Source organism: Protopterus annectens, chromosome 12.part0 (genome assembly GCF_019279795.1).
Source record: "Protopterus annectens isolate FY-2018-M chromosome 12.part0, PAN1.0, whole genome shotgun sequence".
NCBI lineage: Eukaryota > Metazoa > Chordata > Ceratodontiformes > Protopteridae > Protopterus > Protopterus annectens.
The window spans coordinates 4,365,760-4,378,513 of record NC_056746.1 but is presented as its reverse complement, the minus strand read 5'-3'; the positions used below and the strand labels follow the sequence as shown (position 1 = coordinate 4,378,513).

At 46.2% G+C, this 12,754-nt stretch overlaps 1 protein-coding gene across 1 annotated transcript in view; it reads right to left on the bottom strand.

Moving 5' to 3' along the window:
• Window positions 1–12,754, bottom strand: part of LOC122817306 (serine/threonine-protein kinase SMG1-like) — a gene marked incomplete in the record, with an annotated part of 2,898,779 nt that overhangs the window by 844,859 nt on the left and 2,041,166 nt on the right.

Here is a 12,754-nt window from a genome sequence, read left to right as displayed (position 1 = left end):
GCTGTAGTAGAATGTTCTTGTTCTCTGCTTGAATAAGGCAGTCATCCAAGTATGGATATATTTGTATTCCTCTTTGTCTGCAAAATGCGATAACTGGTGCCAGTCATTTTGTGAAGACCCTGGGTGCAGTAGATAAGCCAAAGGGCAGTGCAGAGAATTGGTAGTGCATTGAGCCAGCTATAAAATCTGAGGTATCTTCTGCATGAGTGTCTGATTGGGACATGCAGGTATGCTTCTTTTAGGTCTAAAGTCACAAGCCATGCCTTCTTACCCAGCATGGGCAGAAGCTGCTGCAGAGGCAACATTTTGAATTTTGGAATATCCAGGAATGTGTTTACAATAGACAGGTCCAGTATTGGTCTCCAGGCATTGTCCTTTCTGAGCACCAAGAACAGTCCTGAGTGAAATCCTAGTCGCTCTTGCTGTGGTACTCGTTGAATGGCTCTCGTGTCCATGAGGGTTGAAACTTGTTTTTGTGCCTCTGCCCCAAGTAGTGGGTGGCAGGTCTGGCATTTCGTTTGCCTTTGACAGGGTGTGAAAGTGGAACCTGTAGCCCTGGGACACTATATTCAATACCCATTTGTCCTGTGTGATTATGTGCCAATTTTGGAAAAAAAATGCTAGTTTTTCCACTAAAGGAGCTGCCAGAAGATAAGTGCTTGGTGCTGGCAGGGGAAGTAATTGAGACTGTTTCCTGTATGGCTGTGATTCATCTTCTCCGCTTTTGGAGGTTGAAGCACCCCACTGTTTAGACCTGTATGAGCCCTGGGGCTGGGATCTGCCTCTGGGACATCTGTATCTGCCTCTTTGTGGCCTGTCTGACACTGGAAAGGACCAATTCTTTGCAGGCCAGTTCCTACTAAATCTGGGAGGTTGTACCTGTAAAACATTCTTGACTGGTTTGCATAGATTTACCTTTGTCCTCCATTTTCTTCAACACCTCTTCTGCTTTAACACCAAACAAGGTATCATGCTGTAATGGAGCATCTAATAATTTTGCTTTAACATGATCAGGCAGATTCTGTTCCTTTAAACAAGCTTGCCTCCTAATGACAGAACCCGTAACAGAGGCCCTGCAGGAGGTCTCCAGAGTCTCAAAACTATATTGCAAAGTATGCTTTCCCACTTGTTCAGCTGCATGCAATAAATCCTGCATTTCTTTGTTTTCTGCACATTCAGAATTTGTCAACATTTTCTGTTTAAGTAGTGACATAAAATATGGCTGATATTTAAGCATATGAAACTGACAATTTAAGGCCCTAACAGCCAAGGCAGCAGAAGTGTAAATCTTTTTCTCCCATCTGTCCAGGGCCCTTGAATCCCTATCAGAGGGGGTAGGGTTTTTCGCAGTGGACGCCTTGACCCCTTTGGGACCCTGAGATATAGTTTCTGGGTCAGCAGCAGGGCTTTTATAAAGAAATTTATGTGAATCAGAAACCCTATAGTATCTGTTTGGCTTAACAGGAGCTGGTGGTAGAGAGTCAGGAGTCAGACTGGACTCTATAAATACATCTACAATGTCTAAAACAGGAGGAATAGCAAGGGGCCTGTACTGAGGTAGTAAAAGAAAATCTCTGAGCCTTTTCTTAGATTCTGAGTAATCTTGGCTCTCCCAATGGAAATGCTCCCTCACAGTATGCAGGGTCTCCCCAAAAGAATAATCCCCAGGAGGAGAGGCTGAAGGGATAGATTCTTCAGCATCAGAATCCTCATAGGGAGGAAGAGAGTATTCCTGTTCAGAAGAGGAATCAGAGGAAATGGAAACCTGGCCTGAAGATTCAAACTCTGTCTCTTGCCTAGGTCTCTTACCAGGAGGGGGATGGGAAGTAATTAGGTCTTCGGCCATCTTAAGCATCTGTTTTTTAGGCATGGAGGCTTGTCCAGGAGAATAATGTACTCGTTTCTTTGTCTTTAGAGGTGCTTTAGTCTTTGCCTTTGAAGCTGAAGTCGTTTTCACATACAACTGTGTAGGTCTGAAAACACCCTCAGAAGCCGAAGCCTGCTCAGCGGCTCCGGACCCATCTGAGGGAATCATGTCCGAGGGTCCAATACTTTGAGTTTCCAGAAGCCTAGTCGGCTCCACGTGGGAGTCGGAAGCGGCCTGTGGCTCTGAGGTAGCGGGCATCAGGGGCTGCGGAAGCACCTCACTGAGAACCGGCGACTGGCCTAGCTGAGGCCTCGTTGGTTTTGGACCTCGGATGCCTGTCCTTTTCTTTGTCTTTGCGCATTTTATAAATTCCGGTAGTCAGCTGCTCTGATGGCATTATGTAATTAAATCTTCTGCCAAAATAATGAAATTCAAAATCATACCGACGCTTAATAGTGAGTTGGTTAAATCTAGCACAAAACAGACAACTAGCAACGTTGTGGTCAGGGACTAGGCAAGGAATACAGTAAGAATGAAAATCCTTATGTGGTATTTGCTTCCCACAAGAAATACAATTAACTTTTTCTGACATCGGTCTGGAGCAAGAAAAAAGTTTTCCCAACGGGGTACTTAGCTTTAATGAAGACTTCGGATCTGAAATTCGAACTTGAAAATCTCAGGAGTCGGTCAACCGGCACTTGCGAACTGCTTTTGCTTCGGGCACCGCATGGCAAGAAAGACTGAAGAAAATGGCATTGGCTAAATCTTTCATACCCCTGGTGCACTGACGTCGGGGAGGAGGTGACAGCAACCGACGCCAGACCAGGACTTTGGAACTCAGCCTGACTGCGAGTAGCCTGCCAGCAGGATAACCCAATTGTAATGACTGCAACAGTGAAACACTATGAACATCTCCAGAATGTCCCAGAAGGAGACGTCATCTAGCGAGATCTGGGGGACCTGTCCCCTTCATCAAAATCCATGTCTTCCAGGAGGGACTCCATAGGACAGTCCAAGTGCCTCCTCTTGCACAGTTTCTTCCAAGATGGCTCTTCTGTAAGGGGCTCAAGGAGAGGAATCTGAAGAGGGGGAACCCCTGGGGTTCTCCATGCCTGAAGGCTGCCACAGCAGGGATGACCCTGGACAAGATTAATGTGCTCAGGACATCTAATATCAATAGGCTGGGAATTCCCAGGAGGGGGAGGGACACTGCTCCAGATGTGAGAATACCCATTCTGCCATCTGGCCGAAAGCATAAGGGAAGGGGGAGTGGAGCCCACCCCGGGCCTGAGCTCCTTGGACAGAATCAGCCCCGAGCTATCGAAGGCCAACGTCGTCAAAGGAAGGGATCGATCTAAAACCCCCAGACCAGAACGAACCCCTCCCCCAGGGACCCAGCACCGACCTCTCTGACATGTGAACCACTCTGGTCTGAAGCCACAAGGACCAAGCTTGCCAAGAACCCTGAAGGAACAGGGAAAACAGACATTCCCTGATCCCCCAATGCCTCCCTATGGAAAATCAGGACATGGGATTCTGAAACTGCACAGAAGAGAAGCCAATTTCAGAGCTGAAGATCTCCCTGAGCAGGCTAGGGATACCAAAACACCCATCTCTGTCTGGGCCCTAAGGAAACTCATCATCCTGTCCATGTCCAAGGGTAAGATGCTCCTACAGGATCTAGAAGAGGCTGAAGAGTGAGTGGATTTTAAAGGGGAAGCCAGCTGGGATCAGACTACTCTTGTGGCATTCCTGATCTGGGGAACGGCTTTTGCGTCTATGATCCGAAGCCTTTGGATTCACAGGGGATCTAACTGGGGAGTGCAAAATAGCTAGCTCTGGATCTGACAAACATGTCGGATCCAAGCCATGAAGCGCACAACCTCTCTCAGAGATCTGGGGGACCCAAAGCGCCGAGGGAATAGAGGTAAGATCCAAGGATTTCTGATCCAAGGAAACTTCCGCACTGGAGGACGGATGTTGAGCCTTTGGATCCAAATGTGCTGAAGACTGTTTTGGATCAGGACGACTGATCAGTGTCTAGGCCATTTCTGTACAGCCAGAGCAGAAGCCCCCAGGGGAGGCTTTCCTCTTAGGGTCTTTATGGCTGCAAGAAGATCCCGAAATAAACGGACCCCCCTTGAGCAGAAGCTTATTCTGGACGACCCCGCCAATGCTCAAGGTTTGAATGCCGTGCAAACTGAACAGTCAGCCTCGAGGTGGTTGGATACCAGACAAACACATTTCTTGTGAGCGTCAGAATTAGGCAACCCCCCCCCCCCCCCCCACACACACACACAAGAAGAGCATCTCTCAAATCCGGTAGGCTTGTCTGACATGCCCTACCAGCAAGCACACAGAGACACACCACACAAGATATACCAGAAAGAAGAACAAAGTACAAAGTCCCAAACTACCTACAGACAGTACTCAGTAGCCGGGACCAAACACACAGACAACCCCAAATGGAAAAAGCCTGAACAAAACCCCACTAGCCCCAAACAACTAAATTGAGGGAGAATGGTACAGAAAAAAGGCGCTAAGCATCAAAAGGGAGAGAAAGCCTAATATCAAACAAGAGCCAAGACAGGCAGGGGAGGAAGACAGAAAAATTAACTACTTACTACCCAAAAAATAGATAATGATGCACTAACATCTGAGAAAACACCGCAATAAACGCTGTGAGCCAGGAATCACATCTACAGCTAAACGCAGCAAATGAGATCTGAGGGTTTGAAAGTAGAAAGGGATTATGGAATTGGGAGGACCTCGAGCCTTGAATCTACTCTGTAAAGTTGCCGGATTGGATCAGACATCAGATCCAACACCCAGAAGTGATGAATAATGAAATGGATAACATCAGATCCAAGTGTTAAATGTCAGTAAACCTGAATAAAATTCTTTAAGTGTGGGTAGTTTCATCAGCGTTATGAAGTCCTTCATGGTGAATAAAAGCACTACTTACATCTTGTCTGCCATTTCCTGCAGTGTTTTTATTTATGCACTTTATAAGCTACTTATCACTTTATTATTCCTACTTTCACTAGACTCTTCACACATAAGCAAGGACACACTTAATACTTGTAAAATGGAAGACTTGCTGAAGCACAAATTCCAAACACAGTGGACTCCAATGACTTTACTATACTATCACGTATAGAAATCGAAGGGCTAGCTTTATGTTAGAAAGTAAAAAGTGCCAACTCTTCAGACTGCAGCTGCAGTAATGGAAAGGTTCTCCAAAGTTCTACAGTTTGTTACATTTATGGAACGACATCAGCTCCAGTTAAGTACAGAATGTTAATAATGTTAGACAAAAAAGGAATAAGCTGAACACAACCCCAGAGACTCAAAAAAAATCATCAAATTAAAAGTGGAAACAAGTACGTTTTAAAAAAGGAGAGGAAAATAAAAGTAAACATTTTCAAGAAAAACAAAAAAACATTGAAAAAAGTTTAAACAATACAAACAGGGAAGACACTTAATGTATAGAAATACACAGTTGGTTTGGTCAATATCTGCTGGATCATGTTGCTGCTGATTTAATTCTTGAGACCTTACTTGTAGACTACTGCTCATTGCCAAGATTCTGATGCTGTACCACTCCTAACACTTGTCATATTATTTTGTTAAAAACTAAAAAATACAATATTTTTTTCAGGAATGTTTTATGTTTTTCACATTTGATTCTAGCCCAGTGTTTCTATGTAAAACTATGGTTGTTACGTTCTTGCATATTTGCATGACGTTTTTATGATCTTTCGCAAGCCATACCATTTATATAACAGCAATCACACCACATATCCGTATGACATTTCTTCTTAATATAAATTTTGTTATTGCTGAATTGCACTTTTAAAGCTCATCTCCTAAGGCATCTGGTGAATAAAGAGCAACATATAAAGTCAGACTATCCTGGTCAGCAAATGCAACCAAGTAATTATATACAAGAGAAATACCATGTCAGTAACCAGATTTAATTTAAATTTCATGAAACACTGACTAATATGAAGAAAAATATAAGCTAAAAAGAAAGTCATTCTTAAAACTCTAAAATATTAACTGATTGTGGACCCTACAATCTTCAGTCTTATTTAAGGGAAAGACTACAGTATTAATACAAAAAGATAACGTAAATACTACGGCAAAACTGCAAATGACTGTTTTCTCTGTTAACTAGGGTTACCACCTGTCCCACTTTGCGATGGACAGTCCCTCTTTGGGCAGTTGTATCCTGCAAAAAAATTGAAAGAATGGCAAATGTCCTGAGATTTTAGGACAAACATATTTCCTATAATTTATGTAATAGTTGCATAAAAATAGAAGTTATGTTCTTACCATAACGTTCCATGTTAGTTGTCTTCTTCTCGCCTTCTTCTTGCTGGATGGGTTCGGAGCCGACCTCGGCTCCGACTCGGCCACTCTAAAAGCTCGAGAGTTGGTTCCACCAGCTCGAGGCTCCCCTTATATCACACAATGCTAGGCGAGAGTTACCTCAGATCTCGTTTGTAAGCTAACCCCAGCTTATAACAGAAACAGTATAACTGTAAAACAGAATCCACCTCTAACAACAGGAAGAAAGAAGGGTGACCTACATCCTGAAACAAGAAATATGCATAATAGCATATGACTAAGAAAGAGGTGGTAGAAAGAGAGGTCACGATCACAACTCCTCTAGGTCTGTCCAGGCCAGGGAAGGAGGGTGGGACGCAAGAAGAAGGCGAGAAGAAGACAACTAACATGGAACGTTATGGTAAGAACATAACTTCTATATGTTAAGTTGTCTATCTCGCCTTCATTCTTGCTGGATGGGACCAAGTCCCTAGCACCTTGTCCCGGGTGGCCTAACGGAACAGACTCCTGAGAACAGTGGAACCAAAATTAGCTCTATGCCTAGAAGCTAAATCCAACTTATAATGGGAAATAAAAGTGTGAGGAGTAGCCCAAGTAGCCGCTGCACAAATGGTGTCAATAGGCAGTCTGTCTTGGAAGGCTAGAGAAGTAGCCAAAGCTCTGGTGGAATGGGCTTTAGGTTTATTAGGCAGTTTTGGTGTCTAATCTCATAAACAAGGGTAATCAGAGATGTTAGCCATCTGGATAATGATACCTTTGAAACTGGAAGTCCCTTTCTGCTTTCCGCATAGGAGACAAACAGCTGATCAGATTTTCTGAATTGTTTCGTCCTGTCCAAGTAGTACCTTAATTGACGATGAACATCCAGGCAGTGTAATTTTCGTTCAGACCTATTTGAATACTCTGGGAAAAAGACAGGGAGGTCAATGCTTTGGTTTAGATTTGATGTTGAAACCACCTTAGGCAAAAAGGACGGGTTAGTTCGTAAGGAAACTCTGTCCTTATGGAACAAAAGATAAGGAGAACGACAACTGAGTGCTTGAAGTTCTGAAATTCTTCTAGCTGATGTGACAGCCACCAGAAAGAGAGTTTTCCATGATAATAATTTCAAGGAACATGAAGCTGCAGGTTCGAAAGGGGAAAGAATCAAGGAAGCAAGAACTAAATTTAGGTCCCAAGGAGAAGGAGGATTTCTTATAGGAGGTCTGAGAAGAAAAACTCCTTTCAAAAAGGCTTTGCAAAGTTTGTGGGACATTAGGGCAGATTCAGAAATGCCCACATGAAAATTAGAAATAGCTGCCAACTGAACCTTAAGAGTAGATGGAGATGAACCTGCATGGAAGAGTTCAGCAAGAAAATCAAGGACTAGTTGGATGGAAGCGGTGAAAGGATCTATGTCCTTTCCTTGTGCCCAATATGAGAAGCGTTTCCACTTACTCAAATAAATCTTTCGAGTGGAAGATTTATGGGAAGCTATCAATATATCTCTAACAGAGTGAGATAAATGAGGAAGCCTGGCTACGGTTGGCACTGGAGGAACCAAGCAGTGAGGTTCAGAGAGGGGAGGGAGCGATGAAACTGACCCGATTGGTGGATCAAAAGATCTGGAACTAGGTCCAGACTCCACGGTCGCTCAAGAGATAACGATGTAGAAAGGGGAACCACACTTGTCGAGGCCAGTAAGGAGCAATGAGGATCAATGAGGCCTTCTGAGCGATAGCTTTCTGTATTACTTGAGAGATCAGAGGAAAGGAGGAAATGCATACAGAAGTCCCGGGGCCAAACTTGGACTAGAGCGTCCCTGCTGGGTTGGCCTGGTAAAGGGAATAGAGTGAAGTATTCTCTGCACTTGCTGTTTTGGGGAGTAGCAAAAAGATCGCAGCAAGGCTGACCCCACTTGAGAAATATCTCTCTCACTACAGAGTCTTTCAGAGACCACTCGTGAGGCATGAGTATAGCTCTGCTCAACTTGTCCGCAATGTGATTGGACTTCCCGGGGATGTGCGTTGCTATCAGAAAACGCTGAGAAGAAATCGCCCATTGCCACAGTCTGAGTGCTTCTCGACACAGGGGGTATGATCTGGTTCCGCCTTGTTTGCTGATGTACCACACTACAGACATGTTGTCTGTCTGGATTGCAATTGTTCCTAAGGGAAGAGAGTCTTGAAGGGCTTGCAACGCTAAAAGCACTGCTCTCATCTCCAGAACATTTATGTGCAAGTGGCATTCGTTTGGTTGCCATGTGCCCTGGACTGTCCTGCCCTGATAATGCCCCCCCCACCCGATCAGGGAGGCATCCGTTGTCAGAGTAGCAACCGGAGGAGGTGGAACAAATGGTCTTCCGGACAGGAGCTGGGGGGAAGACATCCACCACATGAGATGCTTTTTGCACGCTTGTGATCATAATGGTGTGAGACATTGGAAGTTCCTGGTATGACCATTGAGAAAAAAGCATCCACTGAAGGATCCGCATGTGGTATCTGGCCAATGGGAGGAGAGGTATGGACGCTGCCATGATTCCCAACACCTTTAGAACTAACCTGGCTTTGGCTCTGTTGTTGTTGAGAAGAAGTGACACCAATTTGTGAATGTCTGATATCCTTTGGTTAGTTAGCGTTGCAGACATGTTTATAGTATCTAAATTTGCGCCTATGTAGGTAATAGTACGACAAGGCGACAAAACAGACTTTTCGCAATTTATTGAAATACCCAGTTTTTGACAAACGTGAAAAGTATAATCTCTGGCCATCAAAAGGAGATGCTTGGTGGGAGCTGTGAGAAGCCAGTCGTCCAAATATGGAAACGCCTGGAATCCTTGTCGTCTCAGGTGAGAAGCTACCACTGCCATGCATTTGGTAAAAACCGGTGTGGCAGTGGTGAGACCAAAGGGCAGGGCCCTGAACTGAAAATGACTGGTTCCCAGCCTGAAGCGGAGGAATCTTCTGGAGAGTCTGTTCATTTTTATGTGATAGTACGCATCCCGAAGGTCTATAGAGCACATCCAGTTTCCTTTGCCCAAAAGGGGAAGAATGGATTGCAGCGTGACCATCCGAAATCTTGTTTTCTTGACTGATTTGTTCAAGACACTGAGATCCAAAATCGGTCTCCAGTCCCCTGTTTTCTTTGGAACTAAAAAGAACCTTGAGTAGATTCCGGATCCTTGTTGGTCTGCTGGCACTAACTGAATTGCTCTTTTTGCAAGCAGTTTTGAAATTTCCAAAGCTGCTATATCCCTTTGAGCGGGTGGAACATCTGGAAGGGATTTTTGACTGATTTGGAAAAGCGAAGAAAGGGGATAGAATAGCCTTCGAAATGATGGACTGTACCCATTTGTCTTGAGTCAGGGATAGCCAGGCTTCTGGGTACAGTGACAATCTTCCCCCGACTGCCTCCGAAGATGGGCAGTCGGGCAACACCTCAGGGATGCTGAAAAGGCTTGTCAGGAAAGGCTTCCCGATTGCCCTGGTTCTGCGGACCCCCCCTGCCCCTAGGGCGTCTACCATTGTTATTCCCACCTCTGCCTTTGGTAGGAAAACGACTCTGTGCGTCAGGCGAAGTCCCTTGAGATTGTTTACGGAACCACATCTTCCCACCCTTCTGGCCTTTGGGGTAAGGCCTAGAAGGAGTCGAAAAACGGACTCAAACGGCAGAAAGGGTCTTGCCATCAGTCTCGCACCTAGTCAGGGTTTCTTTCACTTGAGGACCAAAGAGAGATGATCCATCAAAAGGGGAGTTCGTGAAAGATGTCTTGAAAGGTTCCGCAAAGTTGCATAGCCGCATCCAGGCGTGCCTACGTAAGGCTACCCCTGTCCCTGCGGCTCTGCTCGCTCCATCGGCCGCATAAGACAGGAGGCGCATGGAGGAGTTGGATATGGAATTAAGGGTAGCCAGCTGCGTGTTCATTTTCTCTTGGAAACCCGCAGCTGTAGGGTCCTTTAACATTTCACTCGCTTCCTTGATCAAGTCCCTTTGAAGACGAGTGAAATGGCACAGGTAATTCAGCGAACGCATGGCAAATGTCGCTGAGGAGAACATCCGCTTCCCGTACCTATCCATGGACCTAGATTCCTTGTTAGGTGGATGGACAGGCACTGAAGGATCAGCCAGTTCCTTCTTTGTGGCAGCAGCTACCACCATAGCATCCACAGAAACTCCTTTTGATAAAAACTGCTTGTCTGATGGAGCTGTGATGAATTTGGAGGGTCTCCTGGGAGTGGGGTCCACTGAATCAGGAGCCGTCCATGCCTTCTTAGCAACCACCTGCATGAGGGGGTCGGAGGGGGGGGACACCCAGGAGGTGGAAGGACGAGAGCCAAACGCCTCAAGATACACAGATTCGTCCTCCGAAGGGTTGAGGGCTGGCCAATTTCCCCTCTGTTTCAGGATCTCCAGAATGTCTGCAAATGAGACATCTTCAGAAGGGGAACCGGGGGAACCCTCAGAATCATCCAGATCTGTGTCCGACGTGATAGACTCAGGTGAGTCAATGTGCTTCCTCTTGCACTTCCTCTTCCGAGGAGGCTCTTCTGCCAAATCAGGAGAGGCCTCGGAAGAGGATGAAATCCCCAAAGGGGGCTCCTGAGGAGCTGGCTCTCTGCGGTCCGGGATGAGGGAGTGAGTCGACTTATCCTGAGGCAGCATAGAGGGAGGGGCTGACGGAGCAGACTGTGGAGTAGAGCCAGGCTCTAACACACTCCGCATGACCTCGAATGCACCCCTGTCAGGCAGAGCCAGAGGTCCCCGCTCCGAGGAGCTAAGGACCCCTCGGCACCGACAGTGATGGCTCCGAGGCCGATGTCGGAGCCGAACTCACCAGCGCCGAAGCACCGAGAGGGAGAGGGGGGTCGGACAAGGGTCCGATGCCACTCACCCCCTCGGAGCCGACGAGGGAAGTCCGGCGCCGAGATTCCTCCAAGGAAGAAAACGGAGCCGGCGGGCGCCGAAGACAATTGTCTCGGCTCCGAAGTGACCACAGTCTCGGTTCCGACACGACCCGGCTCCGAACTCAAAAGAGTCGAAGGAGGAAAGAGTCGATGGACCGGGGCCGGCACCGACTGATGAGTCGGGCTCTGAAGCATCTGGGCTAGTGCCTCGGACTTAAGCAGTCGACTCACCACCCTCTGAAGGTCATGATCGGAGAGCCTCGATGACCTAGAGGAATGAGACCTTTGGCTCCGTTCAGACAGCAGGGGAGATCCTGGAGCCGAATGAACGGAGCCAAGAGAAGGTGACCTAGACCTCTTTCTGGTTGTCGGCTCCGAAGATCTTGTCGGAGCCGACACGGGTACCTCGATAACCTCGGCTCCGGCCGGAGCCGAGGAAGCCACAGAAACTGTGGACTGAGTCTTATCGGCTCCAGCTGGAGCCGATAAAGGCAAAGGTTGAACAACCTGAGGTCTCGGCTCAGAAGCCGGAGCCGAAGACCTCGATGCCTTAGAGGGCTTCCCTGTTGAGACAGACAGGGAATCCTCTGGCTTCAACAAGCCTCTCAGAATTAGCTTGTTTTTCTTTCCTGCAGGACCCTGGGGCTGAAGCCATGGCAAACAGCACAGGAGTCCTGCAGGTGCAAAGGCCCCAGACAATAGACACAAGAAGTGTGAGCGTCTGTCAGAGACATTTTCTGACAGCACGCATCACACTTCTTGAATCGAGACCTTTGCTTCTTTAGACATAGCCTAACTGACAGGTGTACACAAACACACACTCAAACACCCAGTTATACCCTGTCAGAAAATATAATAAATTTTGTAATAATACTAGAATTTAAGTACAAAATTATAGTAAACTACACAAACACTCCCTTAGGGAAGAGAAGGCCTAAGGCCCAAGGGAAGAACCAAAGGTTCTTTTCGAAAGAAACGGGAAAAATATAGGGTCGGGGATAAAGTTCTATAATCTACACTAATCTAAGAAGAATTTAACTTAAAAAGGGGTAAAAGGAGTAACTTTTAGAAGAAAAAGCTAACACTCACCAGGAACCGGTAGAAGCAACCAACCTCGAAGCTGTAGCGGCAAACGAGATCAGAGGTAACTCTCGCCTAGCATTGTGGGATATAAGGGGAGCCTCGAGCCGGTGGAACCAACTCTCGAGCTTTTAGTGTGGCCGAGTCGGAGCCGAGGTCGGCTCCGAACCCATCCAGCAAGAATGAAGGCGAGATAGACAACTTAACATCAGTTATTCTGTATCTGAAACACCTAAATGTTATAAGAAACATAATAAGCAATTAAATGCTACAAGAATAAGCTTTTATTTGGGCAAAAAAGTGAAGTTCTGTCCTTTGTACTGGCCGTGGGTATGTTTCACCCTGCAAAATCTGACGTTTGCACCAAAAATGTCCCACTTTCGTCATTTGAAAAGGTGGCGACCCTACTGTTAACTGTTAAATGTATTACTATTTCAGGACTCCAGTAAGTAAGAAAGCTTATTTTGGGAGGTGTGATTTAGGCACATAAAGACAGAGCAACTGAACGCAACTTTAATCTACTGTACTCTGCATTATTCCATTTCAGTTCTCTCCAGAACGCAACAAAGTA